The sequence below is a fragment of the Podarcis cretensis genome, assembly GCF_951804945.1.
Source record: "Podarcis cretensis genome assembly, chromosome: 5".
Classification (NCBI taxonomy): Eukaryota; Metazoa; Chordata; class Lepidosauria; order Squamata; family Lacertidae; genus Podarcis; species Podarcis cretensis.
Window position 1 is genome coordinate 20,299,577 of NC_137174.1, and position 16,387 is coordinate 20,315,963.

Here is a 16,387-nt window from a genome sequence, read left to right on the forward strand (position 1 = left end):
CTGGGTCCACATCTTAGTGTGTGTGTGTGTGTGTGTGTGTGTGTGTGTGTGTGTAAGCACAGCCCTGGAATTACTCAAGATGTGATTATGGCTGCCAACCTAGATGGCTTTCTCAAGAGATTAGGCAAATTCATGAATGCTAAGACTATCAGTGGCTACTAATCATTATGAATATATGCTATCAGAGGCATATCAATTGCTGGGAAAGAACAAGGCAAAAGTGTTCTCACCTGACCTGTGTCCTGCTTTTGGTATTGCATAGTGATATGGTTGGCTACTGTGTGGAGCAGAATGCTTGGAAAACCTGGCATTTCTTGGAAAACCTGGCATTTCTTGGAAAACCTGGCATTCTCCTAAACAGACCTCATATACAGAAAGGTGGTCACATATGCACAAATTAGATGTGATACAAGAGATCTATGAATAAAATAGCTACAAGTAGTTCTTTAGCTGCCAACTGACCAGATCTTCTTCCAGAATCATTTGCAGTTAAAGAAATAAAAACAAGCATTTAATGCATGCAATTAAAAAACAAACACACCATATCCTTGCCTTCAGAAGATGCACTCAGTCTATAATGATTCTGTATGTCTCTCATCCCTTAAAAAAAAAAAGCTGCTTTCTCTCTTGGAGATGAAGAGTACTCTATCCATTGTAAATAAGCTCAATTAAAAGCAAAAGTAGGCATGCTGACCCATTAGAAAACAACAACAACAACAACTCCACAATCCACAGTAGGGTAATGTGTTTATTGAAACCAACAGGAATGCCAAACAAGTATGGCAAGCTCTCCAGAACTCTTCACCAGACAAGGTGTTTCACAAAGCAGGGGGTGCGGGAGATCAGAGTTTCTTTCTTATTTAAGCACAAAAAGATGTTGTAATCATGACCTGCAAGATAAAGACCACGGGCTGAGATGCCATTCATTTGAGGCAGTAGAATCTAGCACAAAAGTTAGTACCCATTTCACAATGGCTTTTTCAGATCACCATTTCAATCTGTAAGCAATCATTGTAAAATTGGTGCAGGGGGAATCTTTTCAATCCTGCAAAACCAACAGAAGAGTCTTGTAGCACCTGAAAGATTAACAAATTTATTATGACAAACACAATATAATTCACTTCATTGGATGCATAAAGGGTTATCCTGAGTTGCAGGGACACAATTGGTGGGGAGCTTGGAAAAAGAGATCAGAGGGAAACTAAATGCTGAATTATACAGTTGAGGATAATGACCTTTTAAACTGCAATGATGCACCAAAGACAGTAGTTGATAACACAGACATCCTTGCACTGGTAAGCCAGTTTTTAGCACATCCACTGTGGTTTAAAAAAACATAAACCCAGCACCTATTGTACTGATTCCATCTGCAAATAATAGCACTGGTGCATTGTAATACAATGGTCTCATGGTTTGAGGTCACTTCATTCAATAATGAACACCTTAAGGTCAGTGACAGAGCATCCTGAGAAGCTGAAATGTTCCCTCTTTGGCTTTTCTATACTGCCATTTCAGATTTGTGCTCATTCATTCTTTTGCATAAACCAGCTAGAAGGTCATTCTTGGCAAATGATGGCATATATTACTTTGGAAGATGAGCAGGTGAATTAGCCCCTCAGGTTGTATTGACATTCTTAGCTCCTGTAATAATTATGTTAAACTAGATACGGGAACAAAGTTGGTACCTGGCTCTGCCACAGCGTCTGTTCCCTCTTGTCCACAATCCTGTTATATAGCCTGTTACTCATGAAGAGGTGTTTTTAGGTTAATGGGCTGTCACCCAAGGCCTGTGATAGGAAAGTGTCACCAATGCATCTCAGATAGAAGAGAGGCTTTCAGTTTTGTAGTCACTCTTGTTTTATAACAGATTGAACTAAGTAGGTAATTGACCTGATGTGATCAATCCGCTCCTCTGAACAGGTTGGATCAACAGGATCAACAAGTGTTTCTTTCTTTCTTTTTTCCTGCCTGCAGATTGTTAATGAATGGCAGCCTCTGACTGGCCGAGGTTCCAGGAGGGAGAGTTTAAAAGGAGAGGCTTTGGAGAGACAGTTAGTTTGATGAGAGGGTTGGTTGAAGTGGGTTTGAATTGTGGTTGGAGAGGGAGGGAGATAGCTAGGGAGACAGTTAGGAGACAGGCTGAGGTATAAAGAGTGAATGGGAGAAAGAGTTGGCTCTGGAAAAAACAACTTCCACTCTGAGCGTATTGTGAAGGACAGAGTGTGGTGTCCTGTAGGAGGAATAGACCAGAATTTTACTGGGAGGCAGAGGTTGAGCCAGGAGAAATAGGAGCTGGAAAGGAACAGCCTACTTGGGACTCAAATCTAGTCCGGAGGGCAGAGATAGATTCTTCTAAGGAAAAGACCCTGTGGTCCATTACTTAAAGTACCTTAAAGTACCTCAGGAGCAGGATTGCTAAAGCGGGTGGATAACTGAAAGAAAGTATCAAGGAACCAAACCAATAATGCAAAAACAACTGAGGACAAATTTAAAGTGAAATCGCACTTTATTTCTGAACTAACCTAAGTTGAATCCATTTCTGTTATATACTATCTTGCCTTAAATAAATCTTTATTGTTTATTTAAAGAAAACCTGTCTGAGACTCCAACTTACTAGTTACCCCTTCACAAAGGTCCTCCACAGGATACTCTGGGGCTAGAATTTTTAAGGGAAAAGGGAAATAAACCTTCGGGTAAAGGGTTGTTCAGTGAGGTGGGGGCAATTTATCTAAGTGAGAGCAGGCCCAAAGGCATGAAAGGAAAAAGTGTCGTTGTGCCCGTTGCAACCTCCTCTTGCACCTTTTGTTGTGCTTTACGACAACCACCATCTGCTTGCAAATATCCCCTTCTAGGGCAACATGGTGAAGAGAGTGGAGAAGGAGCTGTTACAGGAGTTTCTGGAGGATGCAGCCCATCTGATCCCTTATATCACAGTTTGATGACTGAGGTTTTCAGGGAAGACATTGGTGGTGGTCCCCCATGGTTCAGATGAACAGCTTGTAATTTACAGATTCTATGCATTCAATATTATGGGGCCAGTCCTGATTGAGTTTAGACAGCTCTCCTGCCTTTTGAACTTCAGACACTTGACAAAACCTTTTCTATTTTGTAGGCATTTTAAGATGGCTTCCTGATTCTCTGATTGGTTAGCAACTTGCTGGCCTTGTTAAAATTCTGTGGCTGGCAAGACAAAAGGCACTCATTTTCAATGCAACCATCATACTTTCCAAAGTGCATAGTCAAATTCTTGCAGCAGTGAAGGTCTTCACAATCAATGCAGAAATGGGATTGTTGATCATACGTATTGCAAAAGGAGATTCTTTTAAAATGCACTGCAAGAATCAGAATGTGGTAGATTTACGGGCAAGGGATATTAGACATAATATACAATTGGCATCATGGGAAAAATTATGGAGGGAAGATTTAAAATTTACAACATGCTGTATGTTGAAAGAGAATTATATGAAAGTGATGTATCGCTGGTACTGAACTCCTACCAAGTTAGCAAAAATGTATAGAACAGCTACAGATATATGTTGGAAGTGTAAAGAGAAAGAAGGCACATTTGACCACACACGATGGATGTGCAAGAAGACAAAAGGATATTGGGAAATGATTTATAATGAGTTGGAAAAGATGTTTAAAAAACCTGAAGCTTTCTTACCAAGAATTTTAGATCCAGAAATACCTAAGGATCAGAATAGACAATTTATGTATGCTACAACAACTGCCATTTGCCCAAAGATGGAAAGAGGACAAAGTACCTACAAAAGAAGAATGGCTGATAAAGATGATGGACTATGCCGAAATGGCAAAAATGACTGGGAAAATCAGAGATCAAGGGGACAATAAATTTAATAAAGAATGGGGAAACCTTATAAGTTACTTAAAAGAACACTGCAAACAATTAAAAACACTGGCAGGATTCCAAACAGCTCTTGCAATGTAGTGGGAACTATGCTAAAAGCTGAGTTTTAAGAAAATATGGAGAATATTATATGCTGCAGTTGGAAAAGAAGATCTTGGGAAACCATGGAAAGGTGGAGGGAAGTCTTGGGATTCAGAGAATCCTGTGTGTAGAATGACTACGATTTAAGTGAGATGATAATTGTTAAAAGCAAAAATGAATAAAAAAAGAATGTAATACATTCTGATTCTTACCATGCTTCTTTTAAAAACAAAACAAAACAAAACAAAACAAAACTCCTTACTTCTTTACTGAGTAGAGATAAACAACTAATGGCCTGGGAACTCAATCCATGTATTGGGAGTCATTCAAATCTATCATCCTGATGCAAATTCCAAAGCCCACACCTCCATACATTTACTCCATGCACTATGTGAAATCTACTTCCTACACTAAAAATTGTTTGTCTGTGTTACACAGAGAGTGACTTGGAACCAAGCCAGACCTAATTTTGTAAGTTTATCTGTAATAAACTCATTTCTTGTTAATTTTAGAAATGGCAAACACAACATTGGGGGAGGGCAGGTGGTATTTACGGATTCAGATCTGTTTGCGGTGCTAAGGAATGGGTTTAAAACACCATGCCATTTCACCCAAGTTGCCCCCTCAGAGCTAGTATTTACCCAACAGGAAGGGTGGAGGTTGCAGGCACCATGCAGCAAATTGGTTTCCCCCCTTCCCGTTTTATTTTATTTTATTTTTTTACTGTATAGAACCTACAATTCTGAATTTAGGGGAGGGGGATTACTTTGTTGCTGTTATTGATAAACATGGGGGAGTCAGAAATCCTTTCTGATCTACTTAAAATCACCTAGAGCTCATCTACCTTCTGGCCATCCCTGCCATGTGAAGAATATAGAAGCTTGGGAAGCCATTCAGATTGGTGGGGGGGAAACAAAGCAGAAAGGGTTAAAAATCCCCTTTCAAGCTCTTTCTGACTCCACCCACCCCCTCAGCTGCAAACATGTGATGCCTTATCACTGATCTCCAGACATTGAGTCTAGATTGATATCAGCTGTCTAGCAAGCCTTTGTTCCCATTGGTGGGAGGAGTCAAACTGCCACAACTGTGTTGTTAAGGGATAATAATAAAGATTGCTTAAATACTGATTACTCCGTACTGTCAGGAACTGATCGCAAATGCCTTGTGTGTTAAAATGTCTGGTTTGTTTTGCACAAAATTGTCAAATGTCATGAATTAAAATAAAGCAAAGGCATTCTAATGAAAAAACAAAAACAAAAAACTGCCAAGAGTCAAAAGGCTTTGTTAGTATTGTGAAGAACACAAAATGTTGTCCCTGAGAAAACTGGAGCACTCTAGTCTCTCAGCACTCTAGAAATGGCAGTGGCAATGGTAATAGAATGTACAGTGGAATGGATATCTATACACATTATGTGAACTCAGAAATCAGGCCCAGTCTTCACAATGTGCTGCATGTTAGAATGTGGTTCCTCTAGGGAAAACGCCATGAAGATGCTATATAAAGTAAAGGGTAAAGGGACCCCTGACCATTAGGTCCAGTTGTGACCAACTCTGGGGTTGCGGTGCTCATCTCGCTTTATTGGCCGAGGGAGCCGGCATACAGCTTTCGGGTCATGTGGCCAGCATGACTAAGCCGCTTCTGGTGAACCAGAGTAGCGCATGGAAACGCTGTTTACCTTCCCACCAGAGCGGTACCTGTTTATCTACTTGCACTTTGACGTGCTTTCGAACTGCTAGGTTGGCAGGAGCACGGACTGAGCAACGGGAGCTCACCCCATCGTGGGGATTCAAACCGCCGACCTTCTGATCGGCAAGTCCTAGGCTCTGTGGTTTAACCCACAGTGCCACCCGTGTCCCAAGATGCTATATAGATGGCATCATACCCCCTTGAAACTAGCAAAAATGTATAAAGGAGGATCACCGATTTGTTGGAGATGTAAAACAGATGTGGGGTTATTTTACCATATGTGGTCATTGGGGAATTCTGGGATAACATCTATAATGAATTTAAGAAACTATTCAAACTCACCTTTAAAAAAAACCCCAGAGATCTTTCTTTTAGGCATCTTACCATTAGAAATTAAAAAACACCACCAGAAGGAAAACCTTCACAACCTACTTTATAAATTCTTGCTGAAGCTACTGATCAGATCTTAGAACATGTCATTGGCCTGGTTGTACGTAACACTAACCCCTTATTAACATTAACCATCGTTAATAAACCATGGTTACAACTGTGGCATCAGGCAGATAATCAGTTAAATCTTGATTCAATGCATCATAGAAACATTAAAAGCACAGTGAGAGCAGATGTATCTTGAGAGCAGTTTGATCTTTTTGCAGCACTTCATTGACAGCATTGCAACTTTTGGATGATGGCACTTTAACCATAGCTAAGGAGGGGACGCAGGTGGCACTGTGGGTTAAAGCCTCAGCGCCTAGGGCTTGCCGATTGAAAGGTCGGCGGTTCGAATCCCTGCGGCGGGGTGCGCTCCCGCTGCTCGGTCCCAGCGCCTGCCAACCTAGCAGTTCGAAAGCACCTCCGGGTGCAAGTAGATAAATAGGGACCGCTTACCAGCGGGAAGGTAAATGGCGTTTCCGTGTGCGGCTCTGTCTCTGGCTCTGGCTCATTGACGTCATTGCAACTTTTGGATGATGGCACTTTAACCATAGCTAAGGAGGGTATCCAGGTTCACATGTAACACTAAGCTATGGTTAACATTAGCTAAGATTTCTAAACTAGCTAGAACATTTAACCATAGTAAATAAACCATAGTTATGGGCTGGGTTCACACACAATGCAGCTAAACCATGGTTTAATAAACCATAGTTTAGTAAGCCATGGTTTCGCATTCTATACAAACTGATATGCTAGGCAGGTTGCTGGAAGTCACAAGGGCTTACTGCCATCAGCAAAGCAAAACATTTCCAAGCAAACTCTGCCAATGAGTAGGGGTAGTCCACATGCTTCAGAACTCCTCTTCTTTTCAGGCTGCATGTTAAAACATACTCACACAATGGCAGTGATCAATCTCAGGATCAATTATGGTTCATCATGCCAGGAATAAGGCTGTAATACAAAGAAATCCTGTAATCTTAATTTTCAGATGAGGAATTTTCTCACAGTTAACTGAATAGATAATTTGTGCTCAGGCCAAGGAAGTTGGACCATCAACTCCAAATCAGCCTGAGATGACTCTGTCTCTCTAAATAATTATCTTCTTTATGGACACAATCAAGCCCAACCTTATCATTAACTGGTATACATTCCAAGGGGCTAGGGTTGAGAGACAGAACTTGTCTAGGGCCATCTCTTGAGTTCATAGCTAGATAAGGCAACATGAATGAAACAAAAGACAACATGAATGAAAGGAATGTTTCCATGCTATGTTAACAGGACATGAATAAATCTCTGTGTGGGTGTGTGTGTTTACTTGTACATATATATTCACTCACACTAAAGTAACTATTGTCTTACTGAATAGGAAACCCTCTTTTAACTGAGAAATTTGGAAAGTATGAAACTGAAGTAGAGACAAGCTATTTGTTGTTGTTGGTTTTTTAAAAAAATACATCTATGAAGAGAGGCCATTTTCAGAAATGATTCTCAAAATAGTTACCTTTATTCAAATCTTTATTGGCATTGACCTACAAAAACTGGCAAGCACTGGAAAAAAAAATAGCAACAAAAAGTACTATATTCGGCACCTGCTAAATGTGTTTTTACTTAGGCTAGCCTATCTAGGCATGTAGAAATGGAATGTGTTTTCATATCTTTTTAGCTTACTGCTGATTTAAATTATATTCCAAATTTTTAAAATACTTGTTTTTAACTGTCAGTCATTGGTAATTTTAATGTTTTGTTTACAGAGATTCTATTACAATCAAGTGGTCTTTCAATGTTTCTTTTTAATGTATCTTTACTAAAGATTTTCTTGGTTTACAAAAGTATGTGCAATGTCTCTCTCTCTCTCTCTCTCTCTCGTTTGTCCTTAAATATTTTTAATTAATTAATTGTTTTTAAAACCCTCCTAAAACTAGACAAATAGAACAAATCAGCAGCTCTTCCTGCATCCCAAAATCAGACAGGAATAATCCAATGTAGATCAATCGGTGGGGAAAATTCTGTGCAGTGTTTGAGCTGGCAAGTAGTTTGAGGAGAACGGATACACACCTGGTGCTTCAGAGATCTGCCTGCCCTCACTGTAAATTGTAGGACAGCCAAGCAGAGCAGTTTCCCAAGTTATCATTCTCTTAGGATTGCTTCACACACTATTTAGATAGCAAATCCATGTAAATTTCAATTCAGATAGAACTATTCATGACATCATAGATGTTAAAATGGTGATCAAAGTTCTCTGTCAATAGTTTCACATTGATGAAGCAATACTCAAGAGTTTAACTATTAACTGGTCAGGGTGGCAGCATCATTTGGTCTGGGTGAATAGAGGTTCACATTTAACAGAAAATAGTAAGATCCAACCTCCCAGTAAACTACACTTTTAAAAGCTACAATCCTAAAATCATTGAACTTTTCCCCCTTGCAGTTTGCCTTTGCTGTTTTATTACATTTTTATTGGATGCTTATTGTTTTGATATATTGATGTAAACCACTTTGTGAAGTTCATTTCAAAAGCACTACATAAGTAAATGGGGATTGAGAGGGAGGTATTTCTGACTAAATGGATCTGTCTTGATTTATAATAATTAAAAATCACGATCAACCAAAGATAAAAGAGAACAAAAAACTTATTTTGCAACTTATGTGTATGGCACCATAGAGAGCATAAAACACCCAAGCTTCAATAAAGAATTAAACCATGTGGGTGAACCAAAAGGTCTTCACTAGATGATTTGGAGAAGAAGGCACCAGGATAGACTCCCTGAGGAGGCTGTTCCATAGCTGGGATACTACTGCCAATAAAGCTCTCTCTCCCTGATCGACACCCACTTCATTTCATTTCCGTTTCAAATATTAAAATTATATTACTCAAATAAGTCCAGTTTGACTGTGAGCAATGTGTTATGCCTGCAGGTATCAGAAAAAGTGGAGTTGTGTCTTGACATTTCCTTCAGAAGCTCAACGTATATTTTGAAAGAGCAATCTTTAAATAACCATCAAAGCTCTTTAAATACCCATAACTCTTCCATGCATTAAGTTTGCCTAAAAATTCTTTTCACCTTAAGTTATTTTACCAGAAATCATACTTCAATGTGGGTACTCTTTGGAACGATCTGTAATTAATTAATTAACATGTGCGAGTGTGTTTATCTGCAGGTTGTTAGACAGTAACTTTGTGGTTTCTGAAGCCCATTGTGAATTGGTTGTTTTTCAGAAAGTGTAGCCTTCTTGAAGAAAAGTATAGTGGAAATTTGATTAAACAAAAGAGTGCTGGAACAGAGACATAGCAGACACAGCATTCTTGGAAGGGCTTTATAGTCTAGCTGCAGTTTTCAAACAAATGCCCGCCAACAGTCAGCATTTGGACAGCAGCCTAGGCAGGCATTCACGTCACCTAAATACGGTGAGATGTATTATATTTCTGTTTGAATTAGAGTAATTTTTTTAAAGTTGCTTTTGCCCATTTGTTTATTTATTTCATTAAATGTATACACCACGTGATTGTAAAAAAAAACACACACACCTGCAAAGTGGTTTACTAACAGATAAAATATTAAAATTGAGGTGTGGGGGGAATCAACCATACTTCCAAACACACAAATTAATATTACCTTAAATTAGCACAGAGCCATTGAATGATATCTGTGTCCTCATTTTCGAGAGTGCTGTGGTGGTCACCATTTACTCTTCCTCCAATGAGTTCTGGAGGCACCTACTGGGCTATCACTCTAGAAACCCTTTCTCTCACCTAAAGAAATCTAAGAGGAGCTGGTAGGTGGTTTACTGCCAGGCATGTGCAGAGTGCTCACCCCTCAGCATTTGGCAACCGCCCAGGGAATGCTAGTGCTCAGGGCCCTCAGGGCTTTCCTTATGGAGGAGGGAGAGAAACACCAGCCGAATTCCCAGGGGCAGGTTCAGAAAAGGAGGCAAAGATGAAAAGGGGGGCACAGGCTTCCGGGTGAAACCCTCCCTGGGTTGCATTTGCCTGAGCTGACGTCCCAGCCCCCTTGGGCAGACTTACTCCTGGGGGGGGGGGCCAGCCCAAGACATTTGGTCCCCTGAGACGAGTCCCAAAACTGTGCCCCCCAGGGAAGAATGGAGATTGTTGGGGGATCAAGATGGCGAAGAAAGGCGGGAAGAGACCAGTGGCGCCTCCTCTTTGCCCCGAGGCTGCTGTGGAGGCAGATTTGGAGTGGAGAAGAAGTGGAAGTGAGAAAGATCCAGCTCCCAAGCAGAGGCGGATTTAGGGCAGCCCAGCCCAGCCAGCCAGCCACCCCCCCCCCCCCCACGCTGAGCCTGGAGGGACCACAGGAGAGCAGAAGGATGAAGAAATGAAAGGGTGGGGTGGAGGGGTCATTGTGTTAACAGGGAGCAAAGAGGAGACGGGGGGGCGGGGGAGGGAGAGGTGCGGGGAGACCAAGGAGTCCCCAGGCGCCGCCACAGGACACGGCTACCTTCCCTCAGGCATATACAGTGGTACCTATAAAGCTTCATTGAAGGCAGTAGAGCACAAAACGGGGGGGGGGGGGTTAAGAGCAAGAAAATGAAATAAAGTGTTCAAAATATCCCCCCACAAAGTTTTTGATAGATGTATGTGCCTTAGCCTGCAACATGGGCATTTATAAATTAAACCTATATGTCTTTAAAGCTTTGGAGAGCAACTTAACACACTCATGGTAGGAAAATCAATTAAAGCTTATATCCCCATCCCAAACTTCTGTTTTTTAAAAAATGGAAGACTCATTAATGAAAACCTAACTTATTAATATGTGTCTCAGGAATATTCCGCCATTAGTAGACCTGACCTTTTATCTCTAGAACCACATGTACCGCACAACTGACTTTTTTCTATGGGAAAATTAAGCTTGCACACAGGAAAGTGAATGTTTCAGTAAATGGAAAGTTAAAAGAAGACTCCAGACAAGCTATTAAAGGAACAAACTTTATTCAAAACATCCAAGTCATACATTAAAAGGCATTACAAGAGGGGGCTTGGAAAATATGTACAGGATAGCAAGGAAGGATTTGGGATGCTAATCTGGAACCTGATTTAAAGAGAAAAACTGAGAGTCCGAAGCACTTCCATCAACATTCTGCATTTGTCCAGGACTTGTAGCTGAATAATTCCCCGTTGCAGACCAGGGAGTGTAAGTGCTTGATGCCATGAAGAAGTTCCCAGCTGATGGTGGAGGCTGCCTCACCATCTCCGCACCGTAATATGGAACTGGGCAGTTGCTCGCCTGGGAAGTCTCATAAAGCCCAGTTCCACAAAAAGCAGCTTCCTGGTAATAAGCAGGGTTCAATTCCAGGGAGCTCTGCTGTTGCGGGGCACACTCTCCCGGTTGCGTGTTGTTGAGAGGTGGCTGCCACAACCCTGCTCCTCCATAGCTTTCAGCGTATTGAAAGTTCTGTGGCTGGTAAGATTGTTGCCAGTGAATATTTTGGCTGCTTCCTGGACTGCTTCTTGGGCTGCTGTCCAGGCTGGTTCTTGGACGGGTTCTCTCGCTGTGGCTATAAGGAGCTGCAGCATGGTTCCCGATCCTTATCCTGGAACCTATCGTCTTTGGTGTTCTGGCCCTTCTGTTCTGAAACCAGATCTGAACAGAAGAAAGGAGAGAACCAATATAGAAGACATTGTTACCATGAATATGTCTTTTTGATCCAACAGAGAGAATTACATTTAATAAATTATGCTTATTCCTCTGGGTTTTCTCTTTAGTTCTCTGCAGCATTTTTCCACTCTCTTCAGCTCCACATTCATATATCCCATGTTCATAATTTCCAGTTACTGTTAAATATAAAGCTTCTATGTTGGAATGACTAAATACTGCTATTTGGCTGTATTTTGTTCTGCAGTATCAGGAAAAGCCACCTTTAAAAGCTGCACAAGTGTATAGTTCCACAAGACTCGCTTTACTGAAGTATACCTGTGGATGTGAGCTTCATCTGTAAAAAATTGTCAGGCGTTTGTTAATGCCAAGTGGATGCCTGCATACAAGACTTAACATCTCTGTGTGCATTTGTGCTGGAAGGCAACACTTTATGCCTGGCAATTGTTTTAAACATTCAATAAACTTAGTAATAGTAATTTTAAATGGCTCACTCAGAAGACCTACCCATTTGTTGTGCCCTGTTTGGGGTCTTCTGCCTCAGCCTCCCAAGTTTCCTGGGGGTAATGGACTAGGCAGGGAAGTATATTTATATATTTTCTAAATGCCAATTTCTCCGTAGGAGAGAACTAAGTACTTGCTCAACTTTTGCCAGAAAAAGCAATGCAGCTTAACTCGTTTTAGTCTCCCCAGTGCAAGCTGCTTGTGGCTGCAGTCCTCTGCACATTACCTTTTGGGAGTTAGTGTTAACTGGATCAGGCTGCAAAGGCAGCCTATAAAACCAGATTTAATGTACTTTTAGCACTAAGCCCATCCATTGCAGAAATTAGATTTCTAAGCTGGGTCTCTGAAGATTTTTTAAAAATGATTTAAACCCAGAACCCACGATAGCCCCCCCCCCAAAAAAAAGAACCAAGAAAGAGGAAGTTAGCTCTTGAACAAGGCGCCTTTCGCGATAAGCTGAGAGGCACCAGGGTGAACTAAGGCCTTCGACTACGCAAGGATTATTCTGAGCGTTTCAAATTGTTCCAGTATGTGCGGTTCAGCGAAGTCTTGGGAGCCCCCACCATCCCGATTCTTACGTGCACACGATCTTCTTTGACTCCGATGCACCTCGCCAGCGCCTCCCTAGTCCCGTATCCGGGGTACTGGTTCTCTTCAAAGGACTTTTTTAGGAGCTCGACGTGAGATGGGCTGAAAACAGTCCTTTTTCGCCTTTCTCCTCCGACTTTGGGGTGGCTTCCTCCTGGGAAAAGACAGAGGCAAATCTGAAGGAAGCCCTCGGCTTAAACAGAAGCGACGCTTGCAGATCTTCCTCCCGACATGGAAAGCTCAGGGCATAATAATCATTTCTTTAAAAAGTTTCTCTTACCTTCCTTGTTGGTTGCCATCATGAAAATACTCCCTCAGGTTCGTTCACTCTGCAGGGGATTCGGTCTGGGCATTTATCTCCGGTGGGCGACCCCACCCTTACTTCTGTTCACCACTACTCAACTCTTTCCCTCATTCAGAGAGATGGATGTGGGGAAATGAATGCCGCACCTTCCACTCACAGAGACATCACTTTGATGTTTTTGTATGTATCAGGTGAAGACATTTAGATTTAGCTTCAGCTTTGCATCTTGTTCTTATTGCAGGTTTTATCCTCCAGTCTTAGCTCTCTTTTTTAATCTCAATTGGGAGTTGTTTTAATCTTGCCTTTTATCTATTGTATTACATTTATCTATCTCTCTAGAGCTGTTCTAGTATCTAGATCCTGGCATTTTGCCTATGTTAAACAGAGAGCAGTTGGAACCAGGGGCAGATCTCCTACGAAACCAATGAATCTTAAGATTCTGGGCGCCAAATCCAAGAGGGGCCCCAGACCTGAATTTAGTTCACAAGCACAAACATTTTTATTCACACCAGTGACTTTGATACATGTGACAACCCAGAACAGAAATTCTAATCAAAATCTTATTTTTTTAATGTGGTGATCTGTCAGGGAACAACCCCATCAAGACAACAACAGTGGTTACCCAGAACTGATTGCTAGTTGTGAAGGGGCCCCCAGAACAGCTCAAGTTCAGGACCCCCAAAATGTAGGTCTGCCACTGCTTGGGGCTGATGTTGGGAGAACAGTAATAGACATCTGCTGTTGGGTTTGAAAACAGCAAACGAGGGGAGGGGAGAGGAGGGGAGGGGAGTAGAGATTCAGAACTATTTGTGACACTGGCGAAGAGGTGTAAATACCCATCCAAGTTGCCCACTCAGAACAAATATTGGCCCAATAAGGGGATTGGAAGTCACAGGAACCATGCAGTCATACACTTAGAATACAGGAATTATGAGCCCAGGAACTTGTTTTGAGAATCAGAATTAATGGGAGCTAATAGGCTTTCCACACATAAATCCGTTCCGAGTTAACTCAAGTATTCTTCATCTCAGCAATATAATGTAGAGGGGAAGGGGGATTATTTTGCGGTTATTGTGTTTATAAACACGGGGAGCTGAGGTCAGCAATCCTTTGTGATGTACTGCAAAACACCCAGCGTTCTTCCCACCTTATTCCCACCACTGCCATGCAAAGGAAACAGCAATTTAGAAAGCAGTTAGGACTGGGGGGGGGAGGGGGACAGGGATTAATTGCTCCCCCCATCCCACCCTATGCATACAAGCAGGTGATGCGTTATCACAGATCTCCAGTTCAGATGATTCAGAAAAGGGCAAGCTGAGTGATCAAGTGGATGGATCAATGAGGAAATGTCGGAGCACTGGGGACTTGTTGGTTTAGAGAAAATTTGGATAAGAGGTGGCATGACAGAAATTTATAAAATTTTGCATTGCATGGAGAAAGTGGATAGAGAAAAATTTCTCTCCCACTAAACTACACTTTAAAAAGCTACAATCCTAAAATCATTGAACTTTCCCCCCTTGCAGTTTGCCTTTGCTGTTTTATTACATTTTAAATGGATGCTTATTGTTTTGATATATTGATGTAAACCACTTTGTGAGGTTCATTTCAAAAGCAGTACATAAGTAAATGAAATGGTAGGGATTGAGAGGGAGGTATTTCTGACTAAATGGATCTGTCTTGATTTATAATAATTAAAAATCATCATCAACCAAAGATAAAAGAGAACCAAAAACATCTTTTGCAACTTATATGGATGGCATCACAGAGAGTATAAAACACCCAAGCTTCAATAAAGAATTAAACCATGTGGGTGAACCAAAAGGTCTTCACTAGATGATTTGGAGAAGAAGGCACCAGGATAGACTCCCTGAGGAGGCTGTTCCATAGCTGGGATACTACTGCCAATAAAGCTCTCTCTCCCTGATCGACACCCACTTCATTTCATTTCTGTTTCAAATATTAAAATTATATTACTCAAATAAGTCCAGTTTGACTGTGAGCAATGTGTTATGCCTGCAGGTATCAGAAAAAGTGGAGTTGTGTCTTGACATTTCCTTCAGAAGCTCAAGGTATATTTTGAAAGAGTAATCTTTCAAAATCCATCAAAGCTCTTTAAATACCCATAACTCTTCCATGCATTAAGTTTGCCTAAAAATTCTTTTCACCTTAAGTTATTTTACCAGAAATCATACTTCAATGTGGGTGCTCTATGGAACGATCTGTAATTAATTAATTAATGTGTATGAGTATGATAATCCGCAGGTTGTTAGACAGTAACTTTGTGGTTTCTGAAGCCCATTGTGAATAGGTTGTTTTTCAGAAAGTGTAGCCTTCTTGAAGAAAAGTATAGTGGTAATTTGATTAAACAAAAGAGTGCTGGAACAGAGAGATAGCAGACACACCATTCTTTGAAGGGCTTTATTGTCTAGCTGCAGTTTTCAAACAAATGCCCGCCAACAGTCAGCATTTGGACAGCAGACTAAGCAGGCATTCAGGTCAGCTAAATACGGTGAGAAGTATTATATTTCTATTTAAATTACAGTAATTGTTTTTAAGTTGCCTTTGGCCATTTGTTTATTTATTTCATTAAATGTATACACCACTTGATTGTAAAACAAAAAACTGCAACGTGGTTTACTAACAGATAAAATAATAAAAATGAGGGGGGTGGGAATCAACCATACTTCAAAACATACAGATTAATATTACCTAAATTAGCACAGAGCCATTGAATGATATCTGTGTCCTCGTTTTCGAGAGTGCTGTGGTGGTCACCATTTACTCTTCCTCCAATGAGTTCTGGGAGGCACCTACTAGGCTATCACTCTAGAAACCCTTTCTCTCACCTAAGGAAATCTAAGAGGAGCTGGTAGGTGGTTTACTGCCAGGCATGTGCAGAGTGCTCACCCCTCAGCATTTGGCAACCGCCCAGGGAATGCTAGTGCTCAGGGCCCTCAGGGCTTTCCTTATGGAGGAGGGAGAGAAACACCAGCCGAATTCCCAGGGGCAGGTTCAGAAAAGGAGGCAAAGATGAAAAGGGGGGCACAGGCTTCCGGGTGAAATCCTCCCTGGGCTGCATTTGCCTGAGCTGAAGTCCCAGCCCCCTTGGCCAGACTTTCTAATGGAGGGGGGTCAGCAGGGCCGGCCCAAGACATTTGGTCACCTGAGACGAGTCCCAAAACTGTCCCCCCCCCCAGGGAAGAATGGAGATTGTTGGGGATCAAGATCAAATGGGGAAGAAAGGCGGGAAGAGACCAGTGGCGCCTCCTCTTTGCCCCGAGGCTGCTGTAGAGGCAGATTTGGAGTGGGAA

General features: G+C 41.5%; 1 long non-coding RNA gene across 1 annotated transcript in view; it reads right to left on the bottom strand.

Moving 5' to 3' along the window:
* Positions 1 to 240: 240 nt before the first annotated feature.
* Positions 241 to 16,387, bottom strand: part of LOC307216213 — a 32,878-nt gene continuing 16,731 nt past the window's right edge. Inside the window, exon 3 of the long non-coding RNA XR_013839002.1 lies at positions 241 to 323. This is a non-coding gene — a long non-coding RNA (uncharacterized lncRNA). The remainder of the gene's footprint in view (positions 324 to 16,387) is intronic.